The 13,629-nt window shown below is 37.6% G+C and overlaps 1 long non-coding RNA gene across 2 annotated transcripts in view; it reads right to left on the bottom strand.

Annotated features, from left to right (window-relative positions):
* The window catches only part of LOC113887314, a 49,508-nt gene that overhangs the window by 9,510 nt on the left and 26,369 nt on the right, over nucleotides 1–13,629 (bottom strand). For both annotated transcript variants that reach the window (XR_003509703.1, XR_003509702.1), the window contains exon 4: nucleotides 593–682. This is a non-coding gene — a long non-coding RNA (uncharacterized LOC113887314). The remainder of the gene's footprint in view (nucleotides 1–592; nucleotides 683–13,629) is intronic.

The raw sequence follows: 13,629 nt of genomic DNA, 5'->3' as shown, positions 1-13,629 counted from the left end.
CATACCAAAAACTAAACCTATCTCCTCCAAACCAATTTCTGGTAATGTTGCAGAGAAGAACCAATTCTGACTCCCTGATGGAAATGTTTCTTTGACTTGGTTTTTGTTACTATTCTTACTATAATCATACATAATGGCCTGCCTCAAAGGACCCTGCTCCTCTGCCTGTTAAAGTGCCTTTGTTCAGCTCACAGAGAGATAATATGACCCTGCCCACCTGTGAATGGCTACAAAAAAGAAGAGATTAACACACTCCTTCCAAACACTGGCCCTTCCTAGAGATGTTTTGCAAGACTGAAGACCCTTTTCATTTTACTTCCTCACTGTCTCTCTCTCTATTCTGCCTTTTGACTTTAGTTTCTCTTTGCTTCTTTCTCTCTGGCTCTATAAAATAACCTGGCATTCAGACCCCAACAAGATGGTTTCTTTAAGACATTAGTCTGCCACCTTCTCAGTTAGCTGGCTTTCTGAATCAAGTTGTATTCCTTGCCTCAACATTTCATCTCTCAGATTCACTGGCCTGTCATGTGGTGAGCAGAGTGAGCTTGGACTTAGTAACAGTAATAACATTATCATTCTATTAGAAACTTACAGGTTGTCTTCAGTTTCTCCCTTGACTTTATTTTCTTCCTTCAGTCAAGACTTTGGACCATTACTGATCCAAGCAGTAATAACTAGGACACTGTAAAAGAGAGAGGAAGGGATGTTCAGGAGATAGCTGATAGGACTTATGCCTTGGAACGCACAATAGCAACAGTATCCTTCCTATCTTCACTACCTGGCTTCCAGTTCCTGTTCTTCTAATGCTTCCCACTCACAAACTTGTTACTCCCCTGTCCCAGAAACCCTCAGTTGCTCCTCAATCTTATCTTCAACCCCTCTTCCTGCAATAAAAAATGCTTTTTTAGTTTTCTCCCAGTACTCCTTTACTTGTAACTTGAATTATAGCCAAATCATACCATTCCTTTTTTTCTGAACACATCTCTTCCTTACCTTGCTCAAAGTTTTTACCAATGCCCTTCTTATTGTTTGAAAATTTATTTCCCCTCCACCTGTTAAACCCTTATTCAGACATCAGGGTCCAGCTTCAAGGCTTCCTCCTCCAGCCCCTAATTGAAACCATTCTTTCCTTCTCTGAACTAAGAAACATTTATTTCTTAATGTTGCTTATCACCTTCTGTTAGGGGAAGCACACTGATTGAAACTGCCCACCCTGGCCAGGCACCATAGTAACCATTTGCATGAGTTGTTTTATGACAGGAGATCCTGATAAGGAATATGGAACTAATAAGCCACCACCAACTGAAAGAGTTTGGGAAAGGTCTAGAGACATCGCATGTCCGTCCACTTCCCAGAATCCCTCTTGCTAGTATCCATCTTGGCTGAGCGATGCCTGCGCCACCAGGAAAGACTCTGAATTAGAATGATTGGCCAAAGACCACCCAGAAACTAATCCCATCACCATAAAACCCGAGACTGCGAGCCATGCTGTAGAGCAGTTCTCCTGGGTTACCTTACGTTACTGCTCTCCACCCGGGTGCCCTTCCCCAATAAAGTCTCTTGCTTTGTCAGCACATGTGTCTCCTTGGACAATTCATTTCTGAGTGTTAGACAAGAGCTCAGTTTCGGGCCCTGGAAGGGGTCCGCCTTCCTGCAACACTTCTGTGGTACACACCCTTCTCCAACCCAGTAACTGAAAAGCTTGTATATCCACCACAATTTCCAAGTAGTGCCTTTCCCATAGTAATTACTTTAAAATTGTGTTAAATGGATTTTTCCTTTTTCAACTTCTAGGGAAATTTCCATAGAAAGCTACTTTTATTAATAATAGAGCTTTCCTCCCAGACCATGTCTTGATCTCTTTCTCTCCGTGCTTGTCTGTCTCTGTCCCCACCTCTAGCTCTGTCTATGCTGCTTTCTCAATCTTTGTTTCTCTCTGGGTCTCCTCACCCTTCCCCTTCCTCTATCTGGCACTGTCAGCCTGTCTCTTTCTGTCTCTTTTTTCATGGTCTTGCCCTTTTTACTGTTGATATGTGTTTAACGTTTTCCCTGCATTGTCTTCCTCTGTCTTTTCATTTCTGTTTCTCTGACACTCTGCTCCTTCTAAACTGGAAGTCAATGTCTGAAGAGCTTTCAAAGCCTTGCTTAAACTGTAACTCAAAGTCGAGTGTTACTGGGTTTTTTCAAGGTGGAACTCAGAGAGAAGGCTAAAGTCTGAAAACCTTGTAACTCTGAGGCAAATCAACTTGCCAGGGACAGGTGACATCAGTGTCTATGGAAAAGGGTTTGAATAGAAATTCTGACATTCTGAATGCCTAATTTACATGATAAGGCATAAAGATATAAAAGGTGACCCAGAACAGCTGATCACAATAACAATGCTAATTTCTCCAACTCTGGCTTCAAAGATAAGGACATGTTAGAAAGCAAACAAAAAGTTCTAGAAAATCATTGACCACTTTGGTACTTTGCCCAGGAGACTCTAAGGATTCATATATAAGAATAAGTGAACTGAAATGAAAGACACTTGAAAATAAAAATGCCAATTATTTTTTTCAGTGTCTACTGTGAGATAAATGTCTTGTACACATTAATTTATTTAATTAATTAATTTAATCCCCAAACATTTTATGGAGATGGAAACTAAGGTTGAAGGTGGTTAACTAACTTCATGATCATTCATCCTTAAGGACAGGAGCTAGGATTTGAGTCCAAGTGTTCTGATTTCAAAACCTGGCCTCCTATAACTTCATGATCATTCATCCTTAAGGACAGGAGCTAGGATTTGAGTCCAAGTGTTCTGATTTCAAAACCTGGCCTCCTAAGCTCTCCAGCTTTTCTCAAACTTTTCAGGTCTTAAGAATCCCCTGAGTGTTCATTAACCCTTCAGATTCCTTAACCCCACCCTATATTTACCACATTCCAGGGCAAGGGCCTGTGAGTCCCTTTGTCTAACAAATGAGCCAGGTGATTCTTATCTTGGGAAAAAATGCACTCCACTAAATAGTTTCCCTAACCATAATGTTCTGGAGAGTTTCATTTCTCTAGTAGTTCCTAACACCTCTTGCCCCAATTTCCTCCTGAATTCAGTGCCTGTCCTTGTCTCTCCCCAGGAAATCAAAACCCGTCGATTCTTCATTTAATCATTCCTTTTGTGGATATCTGTTTTTGTTTTGTTTTTTAATTTTTTAAATTTCACCTGTCTTCAATTTTTGGTTTGAATGTACATCCTGGTGACATCTGAATTTTCATCACAGTCAATAAGGAAATGGAGCTTTCTTGATAGAGTATGCTGTATTTATGTGCAGGGAGGGGAAATGAAGAGGTTGGAATCTTCCTGATACTCTTAAAATCAAACCATGTAGATGACTGGCTATTTCACCTTTTCAAAGCCCAGCCTTTATTGTAAAAATGAATTTCTCTCTCTTTTTTTAATCTTTTGGTTGCACCACACAGCATGTGGGATCTTAGTTCCCTGATCAGGTATCAAACCTGCACCCCCCTGCATTCGCAGCACAAAGTCTTAACCACTGGACCACCAGGGAAGTCTTGATTTCTCTTTTAATAAATAGAATGAACCTGATTACTAACACCAAGAAAATGTGTAGGCTGAAAATACAAAGTAACAGGACTTAATATGTATTGATAGTCAGGCCTTAAGCTCAATGATTTACATGAATTTTCTCATTGCATACTCACAATAAACTTGTGAAGTAGGTGCTTCAGTTACCCCCATTTTACAGAAGATGAGACTGAGGCTCAGAGAAAATTACTTGTTCAAGATCTAAGATTCCAACCTAGGGTTGTTTGACTGCAGTTTGTACCCTTAACTCTGCTGCACAGACTCTAGTATAAATAGGTGAAAGGAAAATTTAGGAAGTTCACTGATTGTAGATCCCTAATAATATATGAAAGGACATTTTAGGATATTCAGGGTGTTTTAAAAAATATTTTGAGGTTATTGCTTTGTAATGAAGTGCAAGGTAATTCCACCAAAATATCCTTTGATATCTTGGAGAGTCACTGATTTGACCCAATAAGGCATTTCCTGTGTTCTTAATTTCTTAGCTTTATCAATAGCTAATTCCTTTAGTCAACTAGGGTACCATTAGGAGCAATTGTTTTAAATTCACTATGAATTCAGAACTCTTTTTCTGAATTCTCATAACCCCAAATTTCTCAGATGTATAGATTTTTAAAACATATTATAAAATATGTAAAAAATATATATCTTTCAAAATTCTCCTTTATGGTGGTCAAAGATTCCCCCAAAGTCAAGTGATGAGAGGAGGAAACATGAAGTTCCTGAAATTTTCTTCCCATCATGCAAAGAAGGATAATAGTGATATAGAATATAATTAAAATACCTCTCAACTGGAAGTACAAGAATTACATATATATATATAAACGCAGCATGTCAATAATCCTTCTCATCTCATAAAGCCTTGCCAAAATTATATATTCTTAAATAAAACCTAACAGCATTCAAATATCTGAGTATTTATAACCTCCAAATTTATAATCCTTTTCTTCTACCAAAACTGTACAAATAAGAATAAATCAGAACTTTAAAAAAAATTTCAGCTTTCAAAAATCAAGTAATCATCAAAATGGCTAAATTTACTGCATGAATCATTAACTGAGTTAAACAACTTAGTGACTTCACATAAGGGAAGAAGAAAACTTTTTTTACCCAGGTCTGATGTTGAGTTTTTGCAAAATTGTTTTTATTTTTAACAAAGCAATATACAAACTACGTACAAATTTAATCAGTAAAAAATGACTACCCCTTTCCCCACGGTTCCATTACCAATAGGCAACCAATTCTGAATGTTTTGGGCTTTAGTTCTATTAACTCATAACAGTTCTTCTGTTAACTCAAAATTAATGACACATTTTGTTTTAGAAAGTCCCATATACCCATTATTCAGCTACACAAATTATGAACATTTTGCCAAAGTTGCTTCATCCAGGACTTTTCTTTCTGCTTGTTCCCTAGAATTTCTTATAATTTCAGGTTTTATCTCCTTAGCTAACCAGTCGGTGGGGCAGGGGTCAAGTGTAACTTTCAGCTCCAATATACAGCTTCTCTGTTCCTTGGTCAGTGCCTGGAAACTGTGCCTTTGCTTTGTTGTTTGCAAAGGAAACAATTTAGATTGCTGGGAACACAAGACAACAAGGTAAAATTTGTAGTGCTGGGCCACCATTTTCCTAAATGGCATTTATTAGTTTTATATTTTTACATAATTGGCATACAATGAATTGCACATATTTCAAAGTGTACAATTTGCCAAGTTTCAAAATATGCATACACCTATGAAATCATCCCACAGTCAATGTAATGAACACATCCCTTACCCAAAAAGGTTTTCTCATATCCTCTGCATCTCAGTTGCGTCAAACTCTTTGCAACCCCGTGGACTATAGCCTGCCAGGCCTCTCTGTCCATGGGATAGTCCAGGCAAGAATTGTGGAGTAGGTTATCATTTCTCCCTCCAGGGGATCTTCCCGACCCAGGGAAGAACCCCTGTCTCCAGTATCTCTTGTATTGGCAACAGATTCTTTACCGCTGAGCCACCTGGGAAACATGCCTCTTCCCATACCCCTTCCCCAAACTGGAAACCAGTATCAGTTTTTGACACTATAGTTGACATTTTCTAGAGTTCTAAATAAATGGAATCATATGGTATATACTCTTTTTATCTGACTTCTTCCATGAAGTATAATTATTTTGAGATTTATCCATATTGTGTGGATCCATAGTTCTTTTATTTTGGTTGCTTTGAATAGCTATCTATTGAACAGATTAATATACAACTATTAGTTCATCCATTCACTTCTTGAAGGACATTTGGATTGTTTCCAGTTTTGACATATTACAAATAAAGCTGTAATGAACATTCATGTATAAGTCTTTGTATGAACACATGCTTTCTTTTCCCTTGGGTAAATATATATATATATATATATATATATATATATATGAGTGGGATGGTTGAATTGTGTGGTAGGCATGTGTAGAACTTCAAGAAACTGCCCAACTGTTTTCCCAAAACGGCTGTACCATTTCATATTTACACATTCAGTGTATGAGAGTTTCAATTTCCCCCGTACTTGTTATGTATGATCAATCTTTTTAGTTTCAACCATTCCAAAAGGTACAAAACAATATCTCATTGTGGTTTATTTTGCATTTCCCAGATCACTAATATCATTATGCAGCTCTGAATGTACTTACTAGCCACTCTTATATTTCTTTGGTGAAGTTTCTATTCAAATTATTTTCCTATCACCTCAAATGTCTTGAGAGCACCCTCACATTTGCTAATTTACTAGAACTCACATGACTCAGCAGTAGGTTTTACACATGGCTAACATCTGTCACAGAAAGAGTTTATAGAGCATGAGCAACAGGAATAAGAATATCTACTGGGTGGAGTCCAGAGTGACTAGGTATAGGCTTTCTAAGTTCTTTTCCATCTGGAGTCCCATGGGACATACTTTTTCTCTGGCTGTGAACTACAGGGACATCTGTGAAAACTCTCTGTGCAGGGAAGCCCATTAAAGACTCAAAGTCCAAGGCTTTTATGGAGAGCTGGGCATGTGGACATATACTGCTATGCAACCAGCTATAGCAACCAGAACTCAGGACCCCAACAATGAAGTCACATGTGCATGATCAACTTGATGTTAGTGCAAAACAATCTGGACAAGATAGTATAACATGATCCATTGTTCCAGGTATACACAATAAAATTCTCAATCGTTAATATAAAAAAACATTCAGAGGGTGTCCAAAACTCAGTAATGACTCTAAGTTCTCTTGGAGATGTGTGACATGTAAGCAACAAGACCTGCTATGCTCTTTTCTCATACTCATTTTATTATCAGTTTGTTTACTTATTATTGAAATTTAGGAGTGCTTTATATACTCTCTATATAAAAGTGAAAGTGTTAGTCACTCAGTCATGTCCCACTCTTTATGACCTCATGGACTGTAGCCCACCAGGCTCTTCTGTCCATGGAATTTTCCAGGCAAGTATACTCAAGTGGGTTTCCATTTCCTTCTCCAGCAGGGACTGAACCTCGGTCTCCCACATTGCAGGCAGACTCTTTAACAACATTTATCAAATATATGTTTTGCAAAGATTTTCTCCTAGCCCTTGGTTTGTCCTTTTAGCCTCCTAACAGTATCATATAGATAGCATAAGTTTTTAATGTTGATGAAGTCCAATTATCAGTTTGTTGTTTTATGTACTGTGTTTGAGTATTATAGCTAAGAAATCTTTGGCAAAGTCAAGATTTAAAATATATTTCCTATGTTTTCTTCTAGCATTTTCATAGTTTTAGGTTTTCATATTTAACTCTATGATCCATTTAGAGTTAATTTTTGTATATGGTTTGACCAGGGGTATTTTAAAGCAAATCTTTGACATAATATCTTTTTACTCATAAATACTTTGGTATGTATTTTCACAAGGTTGAGGAGAATTTTTACAAACATAATTCTAATAACTTTATCATAATCACTTAATAACATTCAGTTCAAATCTCCCCAACTGTCCCCCAAATACCTTCTATTTAAATTAATATCTAAACAAAATCAGCATATTGCACTAATCTGACATGTTTCTTAAATCTCTAAAATCTATAATAGATCTGTTATAGATTTTCCCATGTTGTTGTTCAGTCACTAAGTCATGTCTGACTACTTGAGATCCCATGGACTGCGGCATGCCAGGGATCTCTGTCCCTCACCATCTCTCAGACTTTGCTCAAGTTCATGCCCATTTAATCAGTGATGCCATCCAACCATCTCATCCTCTGTTGCTCTCTTCTCCTTCTGTTTTCAGTCTTTCCCAGCATCAGGGTCTTTTCCAATGAGTCGGCTGTTCGAATCAAGTGGCCAAAACACTGGAGATTCAGCTTCAGCATCAGTCCTCCCAATGAGTATTCAGGGTTGATTTAATTTAGGATTGACTGGTTTGATCTCCTTGCTGTCCAAGGGACTATTGGATTATTAATATTAATATTAATTATTAATACTCATTTAAAAAAATAATCCAGGTCCCTTGTGCCAAGGAATTTCCCACATTCTGGGTTTGGCTCATTTTATCCTTGTGATATTTTAAATATATTTCTCTGCCATTTTTTAATTTAGTGATCTTGCATGTGTGAATGCTCAGTCACTTTGGTTGTGTGACCCCATGGACTGTAGCCCACCAGAACTCCATGGAATTCTCCAGGCAAGAATACTGAAGTGGGCTGCCATGCCCTCCTCCAGAGGATCTTCCTGACCCAGGGATGGAATTCGTGTCTCCTGCACTACAGGTGGATTCTTTACTGGTGAGCCACTGGGGAAGCCCTAGCTTATTAATCTTGAACATCATTTATTTTCTCTGTGCTTTGAAAGACAAGGATTTGGCTAACATATTACTCTATACTTCCCTCTTTCTAATTATCTTTTCAACATCTTTAGGAATGGAATAAACATGGAAGACTTTTTTTCTGAAGAATCAATGTATACTTATTTACTTTTTTCCAATACCTTTATTTACTCTTGGCTCTACCCAAACTACCAAATACTATAATAAACTGGATTTTATCCAATGTAGTAGCAGTGGGGGAACGGAGAATAGAAATTTGAGAAATATCTCAGAAGAAGGTCTAACAATATTGAATGAAGGGAGGAGGGAGGAAGGAATGAGAATGATTGCTTAATTTCTGCTTTCAAAAACTGAGTACATGTTGGTGCCTTTCAGAAGAACAGAAGAGGAGGAGCAGGTTTGGGAAAGACACTGGGGACACAAAGAAAATAAATTCAGTTTTTGACACTGAGATATGGGATATCTATAAACAGTCACGTAAAGATGCCCAGTAGACCAATGGAGGTTTGGATCTGGAGATTCAGAGATATGTAAGCTAGAGTTACTGATTTGAAAATCATCCAATTAATGGGTTATAGCTGCATCCATCAGAGAAGGCAATGGCACCCCACTCCAGTACTCTTGCCTGGAAAATCCCATGGATGGAGGAGCCTGGTAGGCTGTAGTCCATGGGGTCACTAAAAGTCGGACATGACTGAGGGACTTCCCTTTCACTTTTCACTTTAATGCATTGGAGAAGGAAATGGCAACCCACTCAAGTGTTCTTGCCTGGAGAATCCGAGGGATGGGGGAGCCTGGTGGGCTGCCATCTATGGGGTCGCACAGAGTCGGACACGACTGAAGCAACTTAGCAGCAGCAGCTGCATCCATGAATGTGGATGTAAGTGCTGCCCAGGGAAGGTGTAAAGAGTAAGGAAAGAGGAAGAAAAACAACAGAACCCAAGAAACACCAAGATTTAAGGAGACAGAAGCAGTTGTTACCATGTATTATAAGTACCACAATCAAGACATGCATGGGGTACCCTAGTGACTCAAGATTGATCAACTGGGTAGGGAGAATTTACAAAGAGTTTTACTTTGGTTTTGATACTGATGGATGTATAGGAGTGTGCCAATGGGATGAGCTGGAGAAGACTCTTGAGAGTCCCTTAGACTGCAAGGAGATCCAACCAGTTCATCCTAAAGGAAATCAGTCCTGAATATTCATTGGAAGGACTGATGCTGAAGCTGAAGCTCCAGTACTTTGGCCACCTGATGGGAAGAACTGACTCATTGGAAAAGCCCTTAATGCTGGGAAAGATTGAAGGCAGGAGGAAAAGGGGATGACAGAGGATGAGATGGTTGGATGGCATCATTGACTTGATGGACATGAGTTTGAATAAGCTCTTGGAGTTGGTGATTGACAGGGAAGCAAGCCTGGCATGCTGCAGTCCATGGGGTCGCAAAGAGTCGGACATGACTGAGGGACTGAACTGAACTGAACTAATGGGATGACAGTCAAGAAAGAAGACAAACTCACCTATTTTACAAGGAAAACAGAGGACTTCAAATGAGAGTTCTCTCAACAATCCCACACTTTGATACACAGCTGTTCATAGCTGTGTTCCTCAAAGTGTGGTCAGCAATTCACTTGCATAGGAATCACAGAGTGGGGACTTCCTTGGTAGTCCAGTGGCTAAGACTCCATGCTTCTACTGCAAGGGGCCCAGGTTCAATCCCTGGTTGGGGAACTGGATCCCATATGCCCCAGTTAAGAGTTCTCATGTTGCAACAAAAACTGAAGATCCTGAGTGCCACAACTGAGACCCTGCACAGCCAAATATATACACATATATACATATATTTAAGTATTCTTAAAAAAAATCACAGAGGGCTTTATCAAATTGAATGTTATGGGTTCCACCTTAGACCTACTGAATCAGAATCATTGGGGTGGGGTCCATGAGGAATCTACATTTTAAACAAGTTCTTTATAAGTGATTCTGAAGTAAATGGTTTGAGTGTTAAATTCTGTACAAACTAGGCTGTGACCCTGGGAACATTCAGCTAAAGTGGAATGGAAATAAAAGGCTTTGGGGTTGATTAAATCTAAGTACGGCTATCTTCAATTTGCTTCTCTCTTCTTGCCAGTTTTAGCAGGAAGGCCTAGTGGGAAAAAGGGGAATAGGGAAATTTTGCAAAAGTATAATGACTCCATCTGTTTTCCATCATTAGAAAGGAAAAATGAGCCATACAAGACTAAGAGTAGAGCAGTTTTCCTCTGAGCTGGTCCTAAGTCAATCAGGAAGCACATATAGACATCTTGATGGAAACAGAATCAACAGTTGATTTGGTTGATTGAATGTGGTCCTTAACACAATAACACCAGCCAATAAAAATAACACACTCATGAATTCTCCTGATTTTGTTTTCACATTTCAGCTAGTTCTCTGGCACTTTATACTCAGCTCTTCCTAGTGAATTCATCTTACCTGAAGTCACTTAATGCTTAATTTTTCATTTGATCAATAATTCCAGGGATAAAAATTTCCATGTTTCCCCTAATTCTTATCCTGAAAAGAGGAAATCTGAAGTCTAGCCACTGTGTACTGTTTCATTAGAAAATATTTCTATCTGTGTCTCCATAAAAAAAATAACTATATGTTAGAAAATACATAATTTGAAGTTCCTTGTGAAATATATTACTCTTGAGAATTAATTTGTGTCCTTATAGAATCCCAGGGATGTACTCTCAAACTAAATTTGATGGACTATCAATATTCTGCTATGGCTAGAAATATTATTCGACTGAGAAATTAGCTAATGGGTTTTGTTATTTTGTCAAAGCAGCTACCTACATGAGTTTCCAGAGTTGAGTATATCTTGCTGGAAATACACTAACTTCAGAAGATTGTAACATTACTTTGCTTTGAGGAAAGCTGTAACTATTCATTCTTTGTAATTTTTCTGGAAAACAAATCACATCATAAAACAGTTGTCTTCTTTGAAAAGACTACTATACATGGCCCTTTCCTGTGATAAAATTAAGTTAATTCTATTTCTGAAATTAAACCTGAAGAAAAATAAGATTTCATAAGAAAACTAACTTTTCTCTTTGTGGATCCACTAATTCCATTTATCATTCATAGTTTTCTAAGATACATTTCCTGGTTCATGTACGGTGCTAGTAAGTTAGTAAGGCAGGAGAAGCAGATGATATCCCCTAGTTACCCAGAAGTTAGAAGCTGCTTTAGAGAATATAAGACGTGTGACGGGAAATTAACTGTTACTTCTACTGTGATTCCATCCAGGAACTGAGGGATTACGTTGTTTAAAAAAAGAAAAAAAGAACCATGAAACCTTATTAGAGAAAGCATAAGGCATGTCAGTGTGTGTGCAAATTTGTGTAAAGGAAAGATACAAGAGAAAAACACTGGGTTACTATTGTGTATTTTCTGTAGAGGAAAAGAAATTCTAATGTAGTGTATATAAATATTCTCACAGGACCATGAGATTTCTTTTTAAAATTCCATACTTACCAAACCAATCTTTTAGTTACTATGTTAGTTTGCCAGCTATTTTAGTCTTTTCTAGGGCTGCTTTAACAAAGTGCCACTAACTGGTGGTTTAAAAGGAAATTTATTTCTCACAATTCTGGAGGCTAGATATCTCAGATCAAAGCAACCATAGGGTTGGTTTCTTCTCAGGCCTCTCTGCTTAGCTGGAGTATAGCCATCTTCTCTCTGTGTCTTCACATGGCTTTCCCTTTGTGTGTCTCTCTGTCCTAATAATCTCTTCTTATAGGAGCATGGATCATATTGCACTAGGACCCACCCTAATGACTTCATTTCATCTTACCTATCTCTTTGAAGACCTTATCTTCAAATACAGTGTATAGTCTGAGATACCAGGGATTAAGACTTCAATATATGATGACACAAATGGACTTATTTATGAAACAGAAACAGACTCACAGACATGGAAAACAAACTTATGGTTACCAAAGGGGAAAGGGAGTAGGGGAGGGATAAATTAGGAATTTGGGATTAGCAGATATAAACTACTATGCATAAAATAGATAAACAACAAGGTCTTACTGTATAGCACAGGGAACCATATTCAGTATCTTATAATAAACCATAATGGAATATAATATGAAAAAGAATATATGTATGTATATAATGAAATCACTTTGCTGTATACCAGAAACTAACACAATATTATAAATCAACTATACTTCAATTAAAAAAAAAAAAAGACTTCAGTGTATGAATTTTGGGAGTATACAATTCAGCCCATTAACAGTGATTATTTCAGGTTTCCATATATATTAATATATAGAAAGAAAGTGAAGTAGCTCAGTCGTGTCCAACTCTTTGCGACCCCATGGACTGTAGCCTACCAGGCTCCTCCATCCATGGGATTTTCCAGGCAAGAGTACTGGAGTGGGTTGCCATTTCCTTCTCCAGGAGATCTTCCTGACCCAGGGATTGAACATGGATCTCCTGCATTGTAGGCAGATGCTTTACCGTCTGAACCACCAGGGAATATATAGAAAGCTCCCTGTAAATATATATCATCTAATTGGCTTTTTGGTAAAATCTAGTTGACTGTGAGCTACCTTTCTAAACGTATGATCTGCCTGGGGGATCAATATTCATTTCTGGATGCCTACTCTGTTCCAGACACTGGCACAGGTTCTAGAGCTGAAAAGACAAACACATAGCTTGTTCTTGAATAGTTTGCAGTCTGGAGGAAGGGAATCAATATAAACAAGCAAGTACAATAAAATGTGCTAAATATTATTACAGAGAAAATGCAACATTAAAGGAGCAAATTCAGCTAGACTCACTGTGACCCAACCAAGATAAAAGAATATATTAAATTCTAGAATACTGCCTTATTAATACTATTGCATAAAGTAGTAAAGCTTATTATTTTTAAGACAATTTATTCATATATTAATTTTTTGCCTTAAGTCTTAGGGCATGTACTTATTTTTAAAAAAAAAAACTTTATAAAATACTGTTTATATATGTAAAAAAACTCAGCAAAAATATGCTAAATTTTGTCATAATATGATGGTCATGACCTTGCAGAGTGTGTTATACAAATTAAAAATCAGTTTTGATAAGATATTATAAACTAAGCCATCATTGAACACAAGGCTATATATATAAGAACTCTGAAATCCAAGGACAGTTTAAAAGAAAAACAAACTAATACATGAATTGTTTGCCAAGAACTAGAACAATCCCTGATG

Source organism: Bos indicus x Bos taurus, chromosome X (genome assembly GCF_003369695.1).
Source record: "Bos indicus x Bos taurus breed Angus x Brahman F1 hybrid chromosome X, Bos_hybrid_MaternalHap_v2.0, whole genome shotgun sequence".
NCBI lineage: Eukaryota > Metazoa > Chordata > Mammalia > Artiodactyla > Bovidae > Bos > Bos indicus x Bos taurus.
The sequence above is the reverse complement of the archived record's forward strand: the minus strand, read 5'-3'. Positions and strand labels throughout refer to the sequence as shown.